At 48.1% G+C, this 23,374-nt stretch overlaps 1 protein-coding gene across 1 annotated transcript in view; it reads left to right on the top strand.

Moving 5' to 3' along the window:
- CACNG2 (calcium voltage-gated channel auxiliary subunit gamma 2) overlaps positions 1-23,374 on the top strand; it is a 98,175-nt gene that overhangs the window by 63,943 nt on the left and 10,858 nt on the right. The gene's annotated exons all lie outside the window — the stretch shown is intronic.

The raw sequence follows: 23,374 nt of genomic DNA, 5'->3' as shown, positions 1-23,374 counted from the left end.
TGAGTAGAGCAAGCAGCAGATAGCGAGTACTCAGTAAATGTCACCTGCTGTTTCATTGCTGTTGTCATTGGCAAATACATGAACCAACCTGCGTGTTTAACATGATGGAAAACAGTAGGATTGCCTTGCAAACATTCAGTTTGTCTTAAATGGCTGGAGCTCCAGTTGTCTCTTTAATTCAGCTCTATTCAAGAAATAGCTACTGAGCACCTACTATCTGCCAGTGCCCTTGTGATTCTGTGATGCCAGGATGAGTAAGATACTGTCCCAGGAGATGAATGCAACTGCACTGTGGGCAGGGGAGGGGGCAGGCACGTGTCACAGCACCTGTGGGTGCGTGGGGTGGGATGGGAAGGCTCCTGGAGCGTGTGTGCATGCGCACGCATGGACTCTACTTGATCTTTGCCTTTTTAATAAAAAGCATGGATGGGCATTAGGGGTGGAACTTATTCTGTTCTCTTGACTTCTTTATCAATTTCTGGAATGAGCTCAGAATCATTATTTGTCATTCATCCAAGCACCAAGCTTAATCCACAAACAAAAGTCATCCTGGCCCCCAAATTGCTCCCATCTCATAAGATGTAAAATTCTTAAAGACAAAATATGTGACCAGAACAGACAGGCTTGGACTGGGTGGCAAATCCAGCAGCAAAGAGAAGGTGTGGTAAAGGCAGCTCTCGCTGTGGGCTTCTGGAAGTGGGAAAGGCTTCCCAAAGGAGGTGCAACCCAAGGAAAAAGACTTAAATAGTAAAGACCCCTTCTTTTGGTGCTCCCACTGGGCAGATGCAGGGGAGAAGCTGGTGAATACTGCAAATGTGGTCTTGCCCTGGCTGCGGGCTGAACGATGCAAGGCCCCATGACAAGGGTTTAATACGCAAGTCTCCTGAGAGCTCCGCGACAAGCTCAGTAGGTGGTCACACACTACCAGCAGCACCACTGTACAGATGAACAGAAAGAGAGGCACAGAGAGGTTAATAAATTGCCCGAGGTCACACAGCCATTAATTGGTGTTACTGGCATTCAAATCTGGGGGACGTCAGCCATAAGTCTATGCTCTTAAACATTCCACCATATCATAAAACAAATGAACTGGCGGAGGGATGAGAAGAGATTCTCTAGTGCTGACAGTTTATTTGAAGGAAAGGGGAAAAACATTTTTTCCAAGTGAATCTGGGTGAAGACATTTCCGCCTCACTGGAAGCCTCACTCTGGAGGGAGGATTTTGCTATCACTTGGTTGAGAGCCCTTCAACTGCCTCCCAGAGGAGCAGCTGCCTTAAGTTCTCCTGCCAGTGAGGGACGCTTCTCTAGCCACTTGCCCTCTGCAAACACATTGGGAAGATTTGTGCTGAAAGGTGAGTGTCCAATTACCTGGCTTTGCTGGTTTAATCTGAGCAAAGTCACAGGAGGCAGGCGAGGATTTCCCATCATAAAGTCCCCCTTGGACCACAGGCCCAGGCAGTGTGTGTGTGCGTGCGCGGGCGAACAAGCGCCACGCGCTTCTGTGTGTTTCCTGGTTGATGATAATCTTTTCAAATCCACTTACACATAACTGGCTTCGACAGCGCTGTGGAGGCTCCTATGAGCACCATTTCCGTGCTGGAACTTGCCTTTGTGTTCACACAAGGCAATGACCCCTAGTGACAGCATTTAATTTTTAACAGGTGGACAAACATGTCCAGCTGCCACTGGAGTGGCAGGTACATCCAACTTTCGAGTGACAACAATTGGCCCTTGGGTTGAAATATTTTACATTATAAAGACTAAGCTCCCTTGCGGTCTGTGGCAATGGAAAGTCAGACTCGTAGAATATCATTTTCACTTCTTAAATTATTTAACAACTTGAGACTTTGATTTTACATCACAAGAGTAGTAATTTACTGCCTTAACTGTCACAGACTGAGGACAGAAGTAACTGTGGATGCCCAGCTCCTGTTAACTGAGGTCACAGGACAGAGTAGTGGTCTTCACCCATGAGAGTCTTGAGATCATTCGAAGTGAAAACACTGGTAGACAAACAGAGGACTCACTTGGCACATACTGGCCAAGGCATAATGAACTCAAGAGGCTCCAGCAGAAAAGCATCCATCGCATGAAATCGATGTTGTTAATTTGAATTCGATTAGTATTGCAACTCTGTATTTCCTTGGTAATTTTGTTTATATTTTACAATCCTTTATGTGCTATAAGCTCTTATGCTGTGAGTATAAGAAATCTGTACCTAGCGATATGTTTTTACCTTTAAAGACCAGAGTGTTTTTAAATCTGTCTTTCTGCAGAGCCATGAGAATTACATACATTTAATGTGCCCTCCACCACTCAGGTCTGAGAGACCCCAATGCAGTGGGATGAGCATAGTCAGGGGGCCAAACGAAAATGAGTTTAAATCCTGGCTCTGCCACATAGCAGCCGCCTGATCTTGGGTAGTTCCCTCTTGACCTTTCTGGGCCTCAGTTTCCTCATCTGATGGGAATTATAACATTGGCATCACAAGTCACCTGTGAGAATTTAGAAAGATGTTTTGAGGAAAGTGCCAAGCATGTAGTAGGCACTCACTAAAAGTGAACTTCCTGCCCTTCTCTCTAAGTTTTACCCCCATGTGCATGCCACTCTCCTGTTTCTCTATTTTCATAAGTGGAAGAGAGGCCAGGTTGAGCAGCCACATCCACGGTCAGTGACAACCTTGCTTAACTATGTCCATTTTATTCTTCCTGCTTTGTTTGAACCAGGGGCAAACGAGCCCCAGTGGCCATCAGGAAGGCAGAGAGGTGGAGGGAGACTGAGCTCATAGAGCTGCCACCTGTCTCCCCAGGAAGGGGAAAGCCAGTCCCTCATGTGAGGGCAGTCAGCAGACCTGGCAGCAAACTGGGGCAGCCTCTGCAGCCTAGGATGTGACAGAGGAGCAGCTGCCTCCAAGGGGCCCCTGCAGGCACACTTGGCCGCTTTCCTCTGGGTTCCACCCAGGTTCCAGCCCAGTTGAAGACACGGCCATATGGCAGCCGGCTCCTCTTTGGGAAGAAAGAGATTGGTCCCTCCGAGACTCAAGGGAGCAAAGTCAGAGAGAAGAGGCTGGCAGTGTCCCAGACCCAGTGTCTTGGAACCATCCCAAAGCCTCCAGGTATCACCAGCGCACAACTCAGAATTCATTACGCGCCCCTCCCCCTCAGCCCTCAACCTCTGCCTCCAGTGGCATTTAGCCACATAAAATCAGAGACGGTCACTCAGCACATGTTTATCGGTCGGCCACTATGGCCAGGCAGACATGCCTATTCTCTTGACAAGCAGCTGGAACATGCAGGGCTTCTAAGTTTTACATTGAAGGCTAACAGAGTTCCCGGACCCTAAAATGTGGCAGGTGTTCAGCATAAATGATCTCAACTAATCTCAGAACCATTAACCCATCCCACACGTGAGCAAACAGCTGAGAGAGGTTCAGCAGAGAGCTGACGAGGACAGAGCTCCATTCTCGGACTGTCTGATCCCCAAGCTCTCATTCGTCCCACCACGCCACACTGCCTTCTGAGCTTAAGAGGGGAAAAGAGATGATGTTTTATTGAACACCTACTAGGAACCAGGGATAGGGATTTTCCTAGATTTCACCTTTTTATATTCATAAGAAGCCTACAATGCAATTGCATGAAAAATACATAAGAAATTCAAAATGAAATGCTAATACGGGAGGATTTCAATAAAAATTCAATATTAAAATGACTTAACAAGAATAACTAGCTTTTAAAGAGTTGTTAGTATGTGCCAGGCACTTCTCTAGGCACTTAACCAAATTAACTCTTTCACAGCAACTTTATGAGGCATAAACTTGTCTTATCTCCATATCACAGATGAGGAAACCTAGCCAACAAAGAGGTTAAGTAATCCAAGGACACTGTCATTCAGGGGATACCAGATTTGGAGTCTTTGGGGCAATGACTTTATTTTTCTGAGCCCTGGGTTAGAAAAATGGGAAATGAAAATTCCACCTACTGCCCAGGTAATTCTGAGGAAAAAGTGGGGAATGAACATAAATACACTTTCTTATCTTTAAATGCAGGATGCCAGTAAGGTCGTGTTTTGTTTTGTTTTGTTTTGACTGATACCTATTGTGACATTATTTCTTTAGAAAGCAGGAGGCTACAGCAGAACACGCAAAGGTTTGTGCATGTAATCCACAAGCATTTATTGAGCACCTGCTATGTGCCGCACTGTTCTAAACACTGGGGCTGCAACAGCGAACAGAGCAAAGCTCTGCCCTTGTGGATCTTCCACTGTAGCAAGGGAGACACTGAGCAAACACATAAGCAAATAAAAACGCAATTGGACGTTAGCTAGTGATTAACTAAAAAGAAAAATAAACCCAGCTAAGGGAACAGAGGATGGTGTTCAGATGATTTTTTATCAGAGACCTGAATGAAGCGAGAGACACAGCTATTTGGATAGGACAAGAGCATTGCCGGCAGGGAGCCCTGGTTGGGGGCAGGGGGGTGATTGGTGCATTTAAGGACAAATTAAGAAGCCTGTGTGTCTGAAGTAGAGTGAATGGAGGAGAGTCACAGTTGAGTGTAGTAGTCATCTCAGACTAAACCAGATGGGACCCTGTAGGTGTGCTACCTATGAGATACATAAAAATGTATACAGTGGGCGGCAATTCATGCCGTTTGCTCACTGGTCTTCTTTGTGTGAGATTCCAGCCAATCACCACAAACCCCATGTTCACTCTTTCCCTCCTAACCAATCCAATGGGGCATTATATGCTGTAGTGGGCATATGGCTTCGAAAGCATTCATTCAGTTCATCCATTCCTTGGACATTCACTGAGCACCCAGTGTAATCAAGACCCTTGCTGGGTGGTGGGGATACCCTGTGAATAAAACATACATATAGTCCCTGCTCTAACTGCGGGCATTCTCTAGTGAGGGAGACAGGAAGTAAACCGAGTCAGAGTGCCTGGTGACAAAGGCCCTTGCTGCCAGGCTGGTACTGCTCAAGAGACGGCGGAAGGCACAAGAGGAGCTGGGAAAGGAGAACTCCACTCTGCCTCCAGGCTCCGAAGCTCCCTCCCTCCTGTGCAGTGGGCCCAGGCCGTATGTCAGTGCTGCCAATTCACATCACAGCCGGTAATGGGCAAATGAATCATTGCAAACCACAGAAAATCCCCCAACCTCATTTGAGTCAATAGTTGGAATCATTTCCCTCCACAAGCCTTTCACTAGCTACACTAACCCAGCAAAATTTATTGTGGCATCGTAGCTCCCAGTACTTGTTGCTCCCACCACCTTGCCCACTCTCTGGCAAGGGCTGAGATGGTGTGTGGGCAAGTCTGGAGACAAGAGAAGGTGGGCAGGCTACCTCCGACCTGAGGACATGACGGAAACACAGTAGCTCTTTAAAAGGCCAACACTCCAGCGGAAGGGACAGGCAAGGAAACAGGCCAATGTGCCATCTCAACATGGTGTGGGCAGTTACAAAACGGGCAAGCGCGAGTGTCGTGGGAAACAGAAGGGGGCGGCCTGTTCTCTGAGGCAATGTGTGGGAAGGAGGGGATTCTAAGGAAGCCTTCCTAGAGGAAATTACGCATAAATTGAGAGCTGAAGAGCCAACAGCCCAGGGGGTGGGCAGAGAAGATGGGGTTGGAGGGGAGTGGGGAAGGGAGTACAGGCAGAAAGCATGTGGAAAAGTCAGAGAGAGGAGCCAGCACAGTGGATCGTGGGAGTCAGAGCAGCTCAGGATGGCTGGAGTGTGGCTTCTGAAGGTGGATGAGGCTGGGGGCCTAAGCAGCAAATTGTGGTGGGGCCTGCAGACCTTGCCATGGAGTTCGGAGCGTATCCTTTAGGAATGGGGGGAGAGGTATCGGAGAGTGGAGAGTGGATTTGAAATGGGTAAGAGGGAACCAGGGAAGCCGCGGGAGGTTGGAGGGTGTTATAATAGCACGTGGAGGTTTGGTGGTGGTCTAGGCTACGGCACGAATGGTTCGAGACATGTTAAAGAACTGGCAATGAGATGAGAGCGGCATGGAGAGGTAAAATCAAGGACGACTTCCATATCTGCAGCTGGGAAAGCGGCTGGGTGAAGGCAGGGAAGAGTGAGCCTCTGGGAAGAGGAAGCAGACAGTAAGTTCAGCCCAAGGTCCAAGTACCTGCGGGATACGCATAGGGAGATGTAAAAGACGGGCCTGGGTTGGAGACAGACTTGTGGATGGCCAGGATGCAGATGAAGATTAAAGCCAGGAGGAACTTACATAGAGTGAAAAGATAAGAGGGCCAAGGGGAGAGCCCCCAGGACACCAAGCTTACAGGATAATCAGAGAAGGAGGAGCTTGAGAAGGAAACCAGGCCCCAGGTGTAGGGGAGGGGTCCCAGGTGCCAAGGGAAGAGGGCACATCAGTGGGCTAGAGTGCTCGGCTGGGTCAAATGCTGCCACCAGGGCAGGGCAGAGGCCGGTGAATACAGTAGGGACGTGTAAAAATGACTCCCACACTAGCACTCGGGAGAAAGAGGTGTTGGAAACCTTTGTACCCTACCTCTTTATTACCCACTGCTCTACATGAACCTGCAGGACTGAAATCTAAGATCCATTTAGTTCCATGTTTCCCAAAGGATGATCGAAAAACTGTAGCCCCATGAGATAGAAGACAGACAGAGACACACACACACACACACACACACACACACAGGCACACACGAAGTCAGGAGTGGAATAAATTTTTGGAAAGGTTATGCACTGTACTCCCACATTAGAGTTTGACAATGCAATTAGTGTAGTAAAGGCTCTGAAAAGCCCTGCATTAGGAAACCTGTTTGACCTCAGTTAACCCGGCATTCCTCCAACTTATTGACAATGGAGCCCCATTATGGTGTAACCCTACCAGTATTTCTCCAGCTGGCATTAGCAAAACACACTCAGGAAACCACAGACATGTCTGATAAAGTGTCTGCAGCTGGCAAACCACTGGTAAAAAGCATCCTCTCCTGAGCTTAAGACAGAAGACTTCCCTGGTCTGGGTTCCCTCATTGGTTGGGTGCCTACTAAGTGGTGACACAGTCTGGAGGGTGGGAGACATGGAACATTTGTTGCATGCTCCTGGTGAGGATATGGCTAGCCAAATAACCAGGCGGAGGCTGGCCAGTTGGGAGGGATGAGGGGAGCAGCCATATGGTGAGGTGGCCCTCTCTCCTCTAAGAAGTATGATGTTTGAGGAACTGAAAACAGCATGGAAAACATTGGATGACGAGGGTAGTGAAGAACACTGGTGAGGGCCATTCTCAAAGTGGTTGTAGCTGTTACCATTTATTAAGCACCTAACATGTGTAAGACAATTTACGTAATAATAATTAGTACAGCTAACTTTTCTTGAATTCCTACTATGCACCCAATGCTCTCCTAAGTCTGTTAGCTTATTTATCCTTTCAACAACTAAAGATATTTATGTTCTCATTCACAAGATAAGGAAACTGAGACACTGGAAGATGACATTTCTTGTCCAAGGTCATGGCTTTTAGGTGACAGAGCTGGGATTTGAACCTAGACAGTCTGCTCCAGGTACTATACTCTTAAACTCTACATTCTACACCCTTTAAAAACATCCCACTGATACTTGAACTTGGCTTGCTGGAGTCTGAATCTAAAGTACTAACCATTGCACCCTGGGACCACTCACATTATTTATGTTCTTTGATCTTCACCACAGCAGTTTGAAGTAATGTTATTAACCCCATTTGCAGTGGAGGCTCAGAGTATTTAACACAGCTCATAGTGGGTAGCACTGAAGCTCTTGAAGCCAGAGGTGGAGGGGTCTGGCTTCAAAGCTGATTCTTCTAGGTCTATAACCTCGTGCCACCCAGACTGCTGTCGTTTTTTACAGGCTGCAATTGAGCAATAGTCAGCATATTTCACAACTGCTGGGGCCTAGGCCTTGGCCAGGCAGAGTGGGTGCTGGCCATGGTGCTGGAACAGCATCCTGGAGACACCCGTGTCAGGTCCAACACAGGATGGAAGAAATGGGGGTGTCAAGGAGATCCTGGAGGAGGGGCTAGCATGACCAGGGCAGTGGAGACAAGGGGAGTCTGGGGCTGTTTGGACAGCAGTCATTTGACAGCCAATGTAGCTATTTGGCATATACCTGTGGAATGTCAGCCTTGGCTGGGATTGAAAACAGCTATTTGCGGTTCTAGTAGCCTCGACCTTCAATGCTCCTCGAAGCAGTGCCAGGTGGGCTTAAAAACAGTTCCCTTCTGCAGGGTTGGCTTCCTCAGAGGAGTCCTCACCTGACCTGGGGTGATGACCTTGAGCCTCAAATAGGTTAGATTCATTTGCAGCATTTTACAGTCATATGCTACAGCCCCAATCTGAGAAAATGCAGATTTCCAAGCACAGAGTGGCCGGAACCCTCCATCACCTCTACCAGAGCTGCCAAAAGTAGTGTCCTTGAGCCAGAATCTGCAGGTCTCAAGGCTGGGAGGCATCATCCCAGCCCAGGCAGTCCCTCCAAGATGCTAGACACACACACACACATACACACACAAGATGCTGAAGTTGCTCTTAATTGAAGAGCCTGCAGAGCCCTCTGTGCATTGTGGACCTAATTAAGTTCTGACATCGTATCAAATTAAATCCTTTCATTAAACATTTATCTTCAGATTCTAGAGTGTCACAACACCACATTGTTTTAAGTGACAGAAATGCAAACAGTGTTTGCCTTCCCAACAGCAACCAAAGTGCTGCTCTTAGCAGCCAATGGTGGGCCAGAGGCATGGCATGGCAAGGCAGGCCTTTCCAGAGCCCGCTCCCTCTTCCTCAATGGCTGGCAGAAGCCTCATGGTCCCTAGAGCTTGCCTCCACCTCTCCCGTGCACACCAGTCAACTAGTGCCACCAACTCCACCTCCCTCCTGGTCTTCGTCCTCGCTGAGCTGCCTGGATCAGCTGCAACTCCTCTCAGCAATTCTCCTCCCTCAGAATCCTTCTCCTCCCGGGAGTTGTGGAGAGGCAGAGGGGGCTGGCTCATGGTCTGCTCCTCTCCGAGTACCCACTGGCTTGGGAGCCAGGGCTCACTGGTCCATTCTCTGTCCTACCCCCAACCCCTCCAGACTATGCAGGGCCTTCAGAGCAAAGATTCTGACTTTTTTACCCTTATCTGCTTCCACAGCAGTGCCTAGCACAGAGAAGGCACCAGTGAGGGTTTTGTTTAATCGGCCATTAAAGACCAAGTCTTGCCCTCAGCTTTATGGTTTTGAGAATTCTCTTTGCATTTCTCCCAAAGGTGATCAAGTCCTTGGGGACTGATTCCTGTTGATGAGACTCATGGGAGACCCACGTTTCCCATTTCTACATGTAAGTGGCTTCTGAGGGTGGAACCTCTCTACTGGGTAGAGAGACAATTCTGAGTCACCTTCTTCCCACGTGGATGATCTTTTTAAACACCAAAAATACTAAGGCTCGCATTCTGATGGTTCTTTTTTCTAGATATGACAAGGCCCACCACTCTAGTGATAATAATGTGTACTGAGAGCCCACAATATGCACCAATCTAAGAGCTTTACACATACATTAACAACCCTCACAAGGAATGGGAAAAATAGGTAATATTATCATCCCATTTTACAGCAAGGAAACTGAGGTCCAGAGCAGTTAAGCAACTTCCCCAAGGCTCTACATCCAGGTATTCTGATAGATCTGTCCTGAGTTTTTATTAAAAAGAGTAGCTAATCTTTATCAAGCTCTATGGGCCTCCAGCCCCTCATCTGTAGAACAGATCATGGATAGAACCCACCCAAGGGACTGATGTGGTAGGTAAATCAGGGGAGATGTAAAGTATTGGCACAGAGGGGATCTTTAATAAATATCAGGGGGTCCCCCATATCCCCTGAGAGAGAACGGAAAATGCACAGCTCAATCCCTGGCCTCAATGCACCAGAATGCTATTAGGAAAATGGCACAAAAACTGGTGAGATCTGAAATAAGACAGGACAGCAATACAAGAGCTGTCACGAGGCAGTTTGTGGTTAATTGCCAGATGAGTGATCTTGGAGATGAAAGGAGGGAGAGGCAGCTCTGAGCTGCAGGGATCAGGAGGGCTCCTTAAATCCTCACTTCCAGGGGATGAAAGGCACCTCAGGATCATCTATTCTACCTCCTGGAAATGCCTTCTGCGGCATCCTTCAAAGGCAGCCAACCACCTTCCGCATGAACCCCTCCAGCAACAGGGAGCTCACTACCTTGGGAGTCAGTTCAGAAAACCACAACACTCTCCCAGCTACCAATCTGACATCTCACTCTCCCCTTCATAGGGCTGGACTAAGGTGAGGTACAAAACTGACGGAGGTGCTCAGTGCACCTGCCCAACCCTGAGAGCAAGTGCCTCCTTAAATTTGGACCAAGGTGCCCCACCTAGTCTAGTGTTGCTTGTAGAATTCCCACCCATGGTTCCTAGCTCTCCTAGCCCAGTAAAACAGGCATCATTTTAGGTAGGAAAGAGGGAGGACTTGGTTTGGCTGGGAGGGCAAGTGTGAGCAAAGGTGAGGAGGGGGAATAGGCAAATGCTTTTCTGAGCCCAGAGTAGCTGGGAGAGAAGAGTCAGAGCAGACGAGGTGGGAATCTCTGGGTCCAAGTGGACACAGCTGAGAATGTCTGAGTCTAAGACATCTGCTCTTTGTGCTGCAAGCAATGGGAGTTGGGAGATTTCGGAGTGAGCCAGTGTGTTTGGCTTGGAAACAAGAATGTGGTTAGACAGATCCCCAGGTCTATGGATCCTTGTCCCATGAAACGTTTCCATTTGTGGGTCAGTGGTTTACGTGACATTTGACCACTTAGGCCTGGATCTCAGCCATGAAACTGAATGGGCCCAAGCAGCTAAAAAAAGAGCCAAAGGGGGCTGGGGAAAATCAATGTTCAGAAAATTAAGGTGGATTTTCAAAGCAGGAAAGGCCACTGGGGCACTTTTTTCATTCCATAGAGAAATCTGGGCACCATATTGGAGATCTTCATGACTGCTAGCAGGAAGGAGTGTCCCTCAGAAGACAAAGTCTGTGGGACACATCCTGGCAGCAAGGTCTCATGATCTTGGTGCGTGGAGTAGCAGAAGAGAAGCTATGTCTGTAGAGATGTTTATTTCCCTGGCATCTATTATGAGACAGGAACGGTGTCCATCAGCTTTCTTTGTGCATTACCGTGTTCATTTTTACAACAACCTTACTCCCATTTTACAAAGGGGGAAAGCAAACCTTAGAGAGGAAACATGACCTGCCCAAAGTCACACACTAGCGAGTGTGGGAGTAGCAATCTGTCCAGGGTTTGGAAAGTATACACATGAAAGGAGAAGTGTATGTCTGGCACGGGCTCATTCACTAAAGGATGGCCGTGCTAACTGGCCTGCAGCTCTGCAGGGGCTTTGCATTTTACCAAGTGGGTTTATTAGCTCTCATTTCATCTATTCAATTATACCATCAGAGAAGCAGCACTGGCCCATTTCCCCATTTTACAGATAAATGATCTCAATTTACTTCATATCCATCCACTTCTCTCCATGCCCACCGCCCCCACGCTGCCAAGCCACCTCCATCTCTTATCTGGACTACTCCTGTCAGTGTGGTTCAGGTAAGAGACCCAGTGGCTTTGACAGGGCTTGTGGTTTCCAGTCTTCCCTCCAGTCTATTCTCAGCCACCAGGGCCATCAACCTAAAGCACAAGTCTGGTCACATTAATCCCTGCTTAACCGAAGTTCATACTCTGAATGGCTTATTAGGCTCTGAATAATCCGACAGTGGCTGCTGTCTCTCACTGGTCTCACACACACACACACACACACACACTTATTTCCAGACCAACCATCTGTCCTTCCGACAGACCCACGCTCTGGGCCTTGGGATCCCATCCTCTCTCTGGTTAACCCTTGCTCTTCCCCCTAGCACCTCCCTTCCCTCCCTTCATCTGCCAACTTCTACCTATCTTTTGTGGCTCATCTGAGATGGGGCTTCTTCCAGGAAGCCTTCCTGGCAACCCACCACCATCCAGCCTGAGCCATGCATCCTCCCACCCACCTCCAGTGTCCTGTGCTCTGCTGTATCAACAGAGCATAGTGGTCACCCAGAACCCCACTGTTTAGGGTCAAATCCTAGCTCCTTCGCCTACACTAGCAGTGAATCCTTAGATGCAATTCCTCCACCTCCCTGTGCTTCCATTTCCACACCTCTGAAGTGGAGAAAATAATGAAAGGTTTTGAGGATGAAATGTAAAGTGCCCAGCCCAGTGCCCAGCTCATGGCAGCTTCTCCAAAGGGCCAGCTGTCACCGTCCCTGCCCTTAACATTGTTTACACTCTGGGTAATGGAAGTTAATTATTTGTCCAGGTGTCTCCTAGGCCCATAGCTCTTAGGGACATGGCATGCCGCTGCATTCTATTGCGGCGCCTACCTCAACCGCCACACCTAGTAGGCACTCAGTGAATTGGAGGACTAGCTAAAATACTGAGTCAAAAAGGGAACAACTTGCTCCAGATCACATGGGTAATAAATGGCAGAAGGAGGGCTCAGAGACAAGCTCTCTCACTGAGTGGCACGGCCGTCTTTCCTCTCTACCACAGGCTTCTCAAGATGAATGTAGAGCCGCTGGTAGATGACAGTATTTATTCATTGTCTGCCTGCTCCTGGGGCTCTGGGGTTGACACAGTCATTTGAACAGTCCTGTCTTGTAGGATCTAAACGTATCAGGTTCCCGTACTCCCTGGGCATGTCTCCACCAGGGAGCTCTCTTGACACGTCAGAGTGTAACCACCATTCTCTGACTAGTCGGTGCACTTCTTGAGGGCAGGGACTGTGTGTGACCCATCTGTGCTACCCAGCGTGTGGCCCAGCAATGGGAAACAATACCTACCACTTATCGAACCCCTACTGGGTGCCAGGAATTATGCTAAGCCCTCTCAATGCAGTACTTTATGCAATTCCACCCTGTGAGATAGATCTTTCTGTCTCCCCATTTTACAGACAAGACGACTGAGGGTCAGAGAAGTTCAGTGGTATAACTGGGATAGGAACCCAGTGGCCCACCTCCAGACCCTGGCGCTAACTGCTGATCTTTCCTGCCTCTCTAGTGGTAGGAGTTGAATTAATTGAACTATATTTTGGGAAGGTTCCTTCATAGTCTACTTCATGGAGTATGTTTAGGTTAGTTCATTACCTGTGCCAAGGGTCCTTAACCTCATCAGGAACAGGCTTTCAATCACATTGTGGTGTGAAGTGGGTCTGAGGTTTTCCTGTCCCTGGGGGCCTGCCCGTGTCAGCACTATGTCCAGGAAGCCATATGTTCAGGAGGGGGACCCAGAGCTCAAGGTTGTGATGAAGGTGCCTTCAAGTTCAGAACCCAGATCCTTCAAATTCTCAGTGTTGGTGAGGTCAGGCCCATATCAATCTACCAGCCCATGAGCACACCCTCTCCATGACACCCAGAGTCCCCAGTGTGGGGCCCTGACCCCATCTCCAAGGGCTCTTCTATTATCTCTAAGTGTCAACAATTGTAGCTTGCCTATTGTCACTGGGATCGATTACATCCTTGCTGTCTGAGGTCAAACCCATCATCTTACACCCCTTCCCAGCCCCCTTAGTCCAAAGCTGGCATACCCTGTCACACGCTGTTCTTAGCAATGCCCCCATCTCCCTCTCCCATATTCATAGCCACAGCTGGCACTGAACAGTAGAAAAGTTTATCCTGAACAAAGAGGTTATGAGGAACATTGAGACGCCTTTTAATTAATTCATTCAGTTATTCTTTAGATACTTCATAAGCACCTACTATATGCGAGCACTGAGGGTTCAACAAATTGCCTTCTTAAAAATGTGTTTGATATTAAATACATTAAAAAGACTATTTTAACATGTATGATTGTGTTTATTAGGGTTAAGTTCAGCTACCAGATTTTTTTTTAACTAAAATTAAAAAGATGGTTTATTTCTCTCTCATCGCACAGCTCTAGAGATAAGATGTCCAGGGCTAGTACGCCCCCACAGTGGCATGGCCCAGATGCCCTTACCTTATTCTACTATCATGCAGCTCTCCATCCTCAAGGTTATGTCATGGTCCAATAAGGCAACCTTGGACCTCCATAGTCCATGTGCGAAGAGGAAATAGCTGAGAAGGGCACATCCCATGAAGGACATTTCTCAGAAGTTGCTCCCAGCACTTCCACTTACATCCCTTGGTCAGAACTTAGTCACATGGCCACCTCTAGCTGCAAGAGAGGCTGGTAACTAAAGTCTACATTCTAGGAAGCCGTATGTCCAGGCAAAATGTGGGAAGACAGAGAGAGCAGGATACTAGGAAACAGCCACCAGGCTCTGCCACAGTGAGGCATAGACAACAACAATAAAATGAGCACCTGTGCATGTGCCATCGGGCTAAGAATGGAGCATCCCCAGCACATTAAAGGTGCCCGCCCTGCCACATCCCATGCACTGCCCCCTTGAATCCTGGGTGTATCATCGCCTTGCCTGACTTTACAGTTTCACCACAAATGTATGTATTTTTAAGCAATCCATGGTCTAATTGCACAGTTTTTAACTTCATGAAAATGGAACCATACTATATGTATTTTCCTGGAGCTTGATTTTTTTATGTTCAATATTACATTTGTGGAATTCACCTGTGCTGACATGTGTGGCTGTGACCCACTCACTTCCACTGCTGACCCCATTGTAGTAAATACTCCACAGTATTACCATTCTCTGGCAACAGAAGTGTGGGCTGTTCCCAATGTTTGGCTGTTACAAGCAGTGCTGTCACAGACATACTATACTCATCCTGTGTATACACACAAGTGTTCCTCCAAGGCAAATTTCTAAGAGAAATTGCTGGGTTGTGGGGTATACACATATTTTTATATTGTCAAATAGGCTTTTAATAAGGGAGGCACAAAATCTCCTGGTGCCCCAGGGATTCTAATAGTTGGAATAATGCTCATCTGTTTAAGAGAATGGAATGTGTAGCACACTCCCTGCCCACACACATGCGTGCAGGCATGCACACACACACACACACACACACACACACACACACACACACACTGACTCATTCTTTCATCTATTTGTTCAATAAACATTTGTCACGTAGCCATTATCACTAATTATAAAACACACCATCAATGTAACAGTGAGTAAATGAACCCATCAATTATGAGACACATCCCTACTTCAGAAACACTGGAATGTTCATGTGAGCATCTTGGAATCCAGGGAAATGAGGTATGCTTAGGGAACTCTCTAGAAGAAATTCTGCCCTTAGTGAGCTTACAGACTGGTAGCCATTTGTTCCTAAACAATGATGCCAGAACCCAAAATATGATCAAAACAGATATAAAATGCTTGAAACCCTCACGACCCAGCCCAAAGTATGGTCCACCAGGGACTCTACCGGGTCAGCGCTGCCTGGGAGCTCGTGAGAAATGCAGACTCTCAGGCCCCAGACCATTCCCACTGAGTCAGAATCTGGCTTAACATGATCCCCAGCTCATTCCTATGCACATTACAATCTAGAAACACTGCATGGGAGCTATGTGAGGGAGACAGTCTTTCCAGCTAAGAGCAATCAAGAAAGACCTCCCAGCCCGGCCAGGCGTGGCTCAGTGGTTGAGTGTCAATCTAGGATTCAGGAGACTGCGGTGCGATTCCCAGTCAGGGCACATGCCCAGGTTTCGGGATCGATCACCAGCAGGGGGCATGCAGGAGGCAGCCAGCTGATCAATGACTCTCATCTTTGATGTTTCAACTCTCTGTCCCTCTCTCTGAAGTTAATAAAGATATGTTAAAAAAGAAAGGAAGAAAGAAAGAGGGGGGGGGGAGAGAAGAAAGAAAGAAAGAAAGAAAGAAAGAAAGAAAGGAAGAAAGAAAGAAAGAAAGAAAGAAAGAAAGAAAGAAAGAAAGAAAGAAAGAAAGAAAGAAAGAAAGAAAGAAAGAAAGAAAGAAAGAAAGAAAGAAAGAAAGAAAGAAAGAAAGAAAGAAAGAAAGAAAGAAAGAAAGAAAGAAAGAAAGAAAGAAAGAAAGAAAGAAAAGAAAGGAAAGAAAGAAAGAAAGAAAGAAAGAAAGAAAGAAAGAAAGAAAGAAAGAAAGAAAGAAAGAAAGAAAGAAAGAAAGAAAGAAAGAAAGAAAGAAAAGGCCTCACAGAAGAGGTGTCATTTGAAGAAGAGAGCAAAGGAATAACTACATTCACTGAGCGCCTGCTCTGGGTTAGGAACGCACCAGGGGCCTTCATTTCTGTCATCTCATCGAGTCCTCAGAATCACCTCACCAGACAGAGATTAATTACCTTTTCTACAGCTATGGAAACTGAGGCACAGAGAGGTCACATAACTTGCTCATGGCCATACAGCTAATAGCTAGCAGAGCCAGGCTTAGAAATCAGATCTTTCTGAGTCTGGAGCACAATCTCTTCCCCTGCATCACATGAAAGGAACTAAAGAAGTAGCTGTGATGATAAGAATGAGGACAGGACACTACTGGGGATTGTATGAGCAAGTGCTCGCTGTGGGGTCAGGACTTCTAGGGGCTGAGAGCCCAGGACAAATGGAAAAGGCAGGCTCAGGGAATAGAGACTGAGCTACAACAGACTTCTTACCCCATTCTCACCCCACCCAGTGTCTGCACAGGAGATAGCACATAGTAGGCATTCAAAGCAGTCCAATGAATGAATAAACAACAGGCAAATGAGCAAGCCACACGGGCTGTTGTTTTGAATCCTCCAGCACCAGCTGGTGCCAGCGCTGTGCTGGGGGCTGGTGTTCCAGGAGGAGCCAGGCATCACTCACCTGCTAAAGGTCTCCGAATCCCTGCCCTCAGGGACGGCCCTGCCAGCAAAGCAAGGTGCCAGGAGCAGGAATGATTTAAAACACAGAGAAAGCAGCTCCCGCCAAACCCTTCATTTGCTTCACTTAAAAAAATTACTGAGCCAGCCTCCACCCCGTGCCTCAGCTCCTCCATCGGCACCCTCCCATCTCCCTCATGCTGCTCCTGCAACTCCTCCTGAAAAGTGGAAAATAGAACAGCTCTGTGCAGCCCCTAATGACCAGGTTTATGAAGAGCTTATTGAATCTCAAAGACACAAGACAGCGGTTGGTGTTGTGAGATATTAATGTGCTTTTCACAAAGCTGATGCAACCTCCTCTTAAACTACTTAATACCTACAAGCTGAAATTTCCAGCGTGAGCAGGTCGATTCCTGGAGGCAGAGCTGTGGCAGCCTTAGGCGCAGCCCCAGGCCTTTCCATCTTGAGTTGGCCTGAAGTCACTCGGCTCTGGGATTGGTGTGGCATCACTGCCCTTCTGGTAGGGGCTCAGCAGAGATTTCTGTAGTTATTGGGCCCCTTGGCAGAAAAATCACTTATAGTTCATGGTGGGACAGTCTCCCCTAAATCTCCTCATCCTCCAAAGGCTCAAAGACAGTGGACAGTTCAGCCTAGACCACAGGCCCCTGAGAGATCTGGCCCCGACCCTCTCCAGCCACCTCCTGCCCTCACCCTCGCCTACCCTGCGTTCTAAGTGCAAGCAATGTTTTTGAAATCTCCAATCCCACCAGGACATCATGTCTTTACACCAGCTGACCCCTCATGTTGGAGGCCCTTCATCAAGTAGTATCCTGATGGATGTGTAACAAATGACTCTATGGACAGTGAATGGGGACCTTGTGTTGTAATATTTGCCAATTCCTGTGGTGCAAATACTCCCAGTGTGGCTGACTTCAAGCTTCTAATGTAAGTTAGGAAAGGATACCAACAGTCAGCTCCCATGAGTTGGTACAGTCAGCTCCAGCATTCCACTACCTTCAGGCCTCCTCGTTACCTCCAACTCTGCCCTGGGGAACTTTTCCTGACCCCCTGAGACAGTCTGTTCCTCCTGTGTGCCCAGAACTTCCCTGACTTTGCTCTTGCTGGTCCCTCTTCCTAGAATCCCTTCTCACCCTCCACCACTTCTTCATCACAACCCAACACACACGCGCACGCGACCTGCTTCTCCTGGCTACCTCCTCCACCCTCTGTAGCAGCTCAGCCACCTCCTCCTCAGGAGGCCTGCGTCAACACCCACACACTCACACACAGGCACCTACTGTGTGCACCCAGACAGGCTCTGCTCTGTCACAACACATATCCTGCTACGCAACAGCCTCTGCCTTCTGTCCCCCACCATAGACTGCAAGTTCTGTGGGACAGAAAGTATATTTTCCCTCTGTCTTCAACAGGTTGCACAGAGAGCATAGCATACAGTCAATATTCCATAAATGTCAGCTAAACAACTCTGTTCCCACAAGGCTTATACATCCCTCTAATATAGTACGTGAGACATTACATTCCAGTAAATAACATCGCATTCAACGCTTTCTGACTTTCCCCCAGACTGTGTGTCCCTGAAGAGCAGGAGTCAGATTAAATTTCCTTCCACCACCCCAGGGCCAGGCACTTCGCCTTTAGTCACTATTTGGGGAGAGAGCCTGCCTAAGAATGAAGCCAACTGGAAGAAAAGCCAACACCAGATTTTTTGAGCACCTGGATCCATCTATGCCTGAAGACATACAACTCCAGGGCTTGATTACAAAAGGAAGTACAGCAGAACTCGAGGCTGGAATCAGGAAAACAAGAGTACACCACTCTTCACTGACTGTAGTGATGTCCATTGACATAGAGGTTCTACCAAATTTAAATTCTACCAAAGATGATTGAATGACACTGGTACCACCCCCCCTCATGAGCCTCATCACCACATCAGTCAGACTGAGTCCAGGGCCACAGAGCTCCAGGTGCTCCTGGAGATCCCTTACACATCCCGCCAACCCTCACGGCCTCATCACCACCATCAGCCTCAAAGACCGCTGGGACCAATCAATCCCATTTTGGCCTTGGACCCAGGTTACCTTGGTCATCCTCACTACTAATCATTTGTCCCTCAGAGCTCTGTTCATCCCCTAGCTGACCCAATCTCCAACCTCCCCAGCCCCTCAAGTCCCAGCCCTGGGCTCTCTGGAATTTTGTCCCAATGTCAGCAGAACCCCCTATATTCTCACCTTCTTGCTCTGATGGAAGCCTGGCTTTCTCCCCTGCAGTCTCTTACATGGGGGTGTTTCATGGCCCACACCTCTGCTCTTCACTTCTGGTCATTAAATACTGGAATCCTACCTATCACACCAATCTGTCACAGTAAGTCCAGGGAAGAGGGCTGGTAGGGGTGGCTCCTAGATTTGACAGGCAGAGGACAGAGGGGCTGGGACTGAGGCCCCATCTGCTCTCCCTCCTCCCCAAGCATGGGTAGAAGGGTGAGCTCTGAGCCTCAACCCCAAGGTCCAGCCCAAGCACAGCTGCAAGGAGGTGTTCAATGGCCCAAGAAGAACAGATCCTTCCTACAGCCCCTAGTGGCAGGGCTGTGCTCACACCACTACCCCGAGAGCACTGCCTCTGGGGTTTTGCCCTTCCCCTCACCACCATCATCCTCTACTCTACCACTCCCAGCACCATCAATCCTGCCTCCTGGGTTGCTGAGAACATAGGGCTATTTTCACAGAGAAGTCCTCTGACTGACCAGATTAGTAGTAGAAAATTCAGTACTAGGTTCGGTACTCACTGAGACAGAATGACTCGTATGCAGCAGAGAAGGCCGGGAGCATCTGGTGTGGTTCCGTGTGTCAAACCGTGGTCCAGACAGGGCCATCATTTAGCTTGTAAGAGCCTCATCATCAAAAGATCACACCAATAATTTCTAAAAACCAACCAATAATTTGGGGCTTATTAGGATAATTTGATGAATCATTTGCACTTCAACTTTTAACTTACTAAGCAGTTTCGTAATATATACTTGATGTACATAGAAAATAAAAATGAATTTTAGTTTTGTCTTATATATTAATTGGGTGACCTTTCCAGTTGCTAAATACTCTGAATGTCATCCCTACCTCCTTGCAACCTGAGCCACCCAGTTCATGAGCTTACACTTGACCCTAGATTACCAATAACCACACTTCACACCCTCAGTCTTTTGCACCCACTATTGGACTCCCATGCCCCACCCTTTCAGCTCACTCCCTGGCTCTAACAATTCTCTGACCCCCGCCCTAGGCTTCCAATGCATTGACGCCCATCTTTCCACTGCCCTCTTTACCCAGCTTAGGGCCTGTCAGTTTTCATAATCACTCCCTCCCCTTCTTGCTCTCACCTCACAGACCCCCATCCCAGTTAAAGGCAACCCTCCAGCTAGACAAATTGCAGTGACATGCTTAAATGTGGCCTGAGAAAACCACAGGATCTCAAGAGGGACCTTGAAGCCACCGATACACATACTTCATGTCTCGAGCCTGGCCCATTCTCTCTCCTACTCTCATGGAGAAAAATTTGCTTCCCTTCCTCCTTCCTCGAATGTCCAACTCTGCCTCCCCTTCCTCATTCTCAGTTTATGACCCTGCTTCCCATTCCATTAAGAAAATAGAAGCAACCAGAAGTGTCACAAGCCCCCACCATGTCTAACCACAGGTGTGTGCTGCTTTCTTGGTACAGTGAACGTACCATCACCCACCTCATGAAAGGCCACCCTTGCACTTGTGTCCTGGACTTCATCCCCCCTCACATTGCTCCTGCATTGCTCCTTCCTTTCTCTGGGCAAATTCTTCCGCTACTGGAACATTCCCACCAGCACCACTTATGCCTTGCCATCTCCCCCACAACACAGAGTAGCCAGCAGGTGGTAGACATCCCACTGGCAAAATGCAGAGGGGGGCAGAGGGAGGTAAAGGGAAGGAGACAACAAAGGATGTGGTGAGGGCTCAGGTAGCCAGACCAGCATGTGCAAAGATCCTGCGGTAGGAAGGAGCATGCAGGAAGGAAGGCCCAGGTGGCATGTGCACAGAATGATGAGGTCAGACTGAGGTTGGGTCAGACCCTATTAAAGATGGTGAGCTTTTTCCTGAGAGCACTGGGAGCTGATGAGTATTTTAAGCTGGAGGTGGCTTGATCAGATTGGCATTTCCAAGGACAATTACGATAGCTCTGTAGAGAGACAGATAAGAGTGCAAAATGACCAGTGGGGAAGCTATTGCCATCCTCCAGGGAAGCAAGGAAGGCGGCCTAGCAGTGGGCGATGCTGTTGATGGAGAGCAATCAATGAGTTTGAGAGACACTGAGAAGCTAATACAGCAAGATGTTGTGATGGATGGAAGCTGCAGTGGGGAGGAGGAGATGTTGGCGATGATGGCTGGGCTCTGACTTGCACCAGGAAGTGAAGGAGAGACATTTGCTGAGCTAGCTGGTGCCTCCAGAAGGCCAGGCTTGAAGGAAAGATCATGAGTTCAGGTTTGGACCTGCTGAGTGTACAATGCCTTAAGACATCCACCAGGAGACATCAAATAGGCAGTTGACTACCCAGGTCTGGACCTCACAGGAGCATCCGGGCAGCTGATTATTTCACACAGCCTCTCAACAAGCATCTCTTCGCCCTTCTTCTGCACTAGGCTCCTTGCTAGGAGCCAACTGCCAGTCCAAGGATGGCTGAGGCACAGGCTTGTGCAGAGGGGCAGCCAGGCTGCATGGGGAGCAGGTGCAGGCATGCAGCCCTTAGAAGAGGGGTGTGAAGGCTCCATCTGCAAGCCCTTGGTTTGGGGTTGAGCACTGTCCCTGATTTGTTAGAAGACTTGGGGCATGTCAGGACCCTTCTCTACACCTCACCTCCTGCAGGCTTCCTTATAAAGATGCCTGGCATGGCATTGGCGCTGATGAAATATTTGTCAGATTGAATTGAGAGAAAATGAAAGTGCTTTGCAAAGTGCTTTTCAAACACACTGATTTGTAATTTTAACACTAGGGAGGATAGTATATCCTCTTAGCAGCTGGTATGAAGACACTTCTCAGGAGAGAGGGGTGTGTGGTTGGAAAGACAGAGAAGCTGCTAGGGGAAGGTTGAGGCCTCCTATTAATGGACCAAGGTGCACAAGGGCAGGGAGATGTGCTGGGGGGACAGAGAAGCGGGGAGACAACAGGTCAGGGGAAGGAGGGAGCAAGGAGAGGGACTGCCCAGAACACTCAAAGAGACCTGCCCTGTGGGAGTATTTTGGGTGAAATGTTGTGTTCTTGGGACTCACAAAGCTTCCGTAAAGTTACCAGAAGTCCCAAAATGCTTTGGGGAATTATTTTTCTTGCCGAAGTCAGGAAAGGAGGTGAATTTGGTACAGAGATGGCGAAGGGGGAGGGGGACAGTAAGCCATTTTCTCTGTAACATGTAGCATATAATGATAGCTAGAAATACCTAAAACACTTATCTTCATGTAAGTATACCCGTGTCCTATATATGCCATGTATATAATATATACAGGTCTATGTTACAATGCTTTAAAATGCCTAAATAATTTCCACAGTATACAGTAAAGCCTTCTTTATGGGATATGCGGCTCAGAATTCTATAGGAAAATAAATTGCTAACATGTACTGAGGACTGTATTAATTAGGTTATATTAGCCGCTGTCACAGAAAAATCCCCAATGTCAGTGGCTGAATATAGTCAGTCCATTTCTCTCTCACAGCAGTGCCTCGAGCACGTTCACTAATGTGGCAGTGCTGTTCTGAGCACTTTATTTATGTCAGCTCATTCAATCCCCATGACTATCTACGAAAGCAGAATTCCTATGAATTCCTAAGAATTTTCCTCCCTTTCAGGTGAGGAAACTGAGGCATCTCAGTGCGCCTGGCCTGCCTCTCAGCCCTATACCATATCTCCCAGCTCAGGGCAAGTTAGCCAACACTTGTACCTATGCTGCTGCTGGGGATACAACAGTCCCTGCTGTCATGAGGCGGATATGGTTGTAAATTCTATCCTAAGCATCTGTTTTTATGGAGATTGCACTGCATAGTTCTCTGATTCACTTAGTGACTGTTGGCAGGGGCCCTGCTGTGTGTGGCACTGGGCTGGAGTTTTCACCTAAGCCAGTTCTCACCTTCTCACTGAGCAAATATTTAGAGGCAAAAGCCCTGATTCCATCATTCCTGGGCATGAGTACTTAGTCATTTAGCCTCCCTGAGCCTCAGCTTCTTCATCTGTAAAATGGAGATGATAATACCCCCTCAGAGGCCTGTGGTAGAGCCAGAATGAGTCTAGTACAAGAGTCTGGCAGAGAGCCTAGCCCCCTGTGGGGACTCACCCCCTGGATTTCAGAGCCATTGGGGCCTGGGTGTGGTGAATTCCATGCCCTGCAGGTGGAATGCTGCTTTGCAAGCTTACCTAAAGTGCAGTGGGAATGTCTGTCAGCTTCAGTCTGGGGTCTGCCTCTTTTGGAAGGCTATCTACTTTCTCTCAAGCAAATTGTGGGGTGACCAGTGGAGCTGGGGCACAGAGGCAACCACACGCACTGCACCAGGTTCATCATTCATGGGCCTCTTCAGTG

Source organism: Miniopterus natalensis, chromosome 2 (assembly GCF_054644295.1).
Source record: "Miniopterus natalensis isolate mMinNat1 chromosome 2, mMinNat1.hap1, whole genome shotgun sequence".
Taxonomy (NCBI): Eukaryota; Metazoa; Chordata; class Mammalia; order Chiroptera; family Miniopteridae; genus Miniopterus; species Miniopterus natalensis.
Note: the sequence above shows the minus strand (reverse complement) of the source record. Positions and strands in the feature narration are given on the sequence as shown.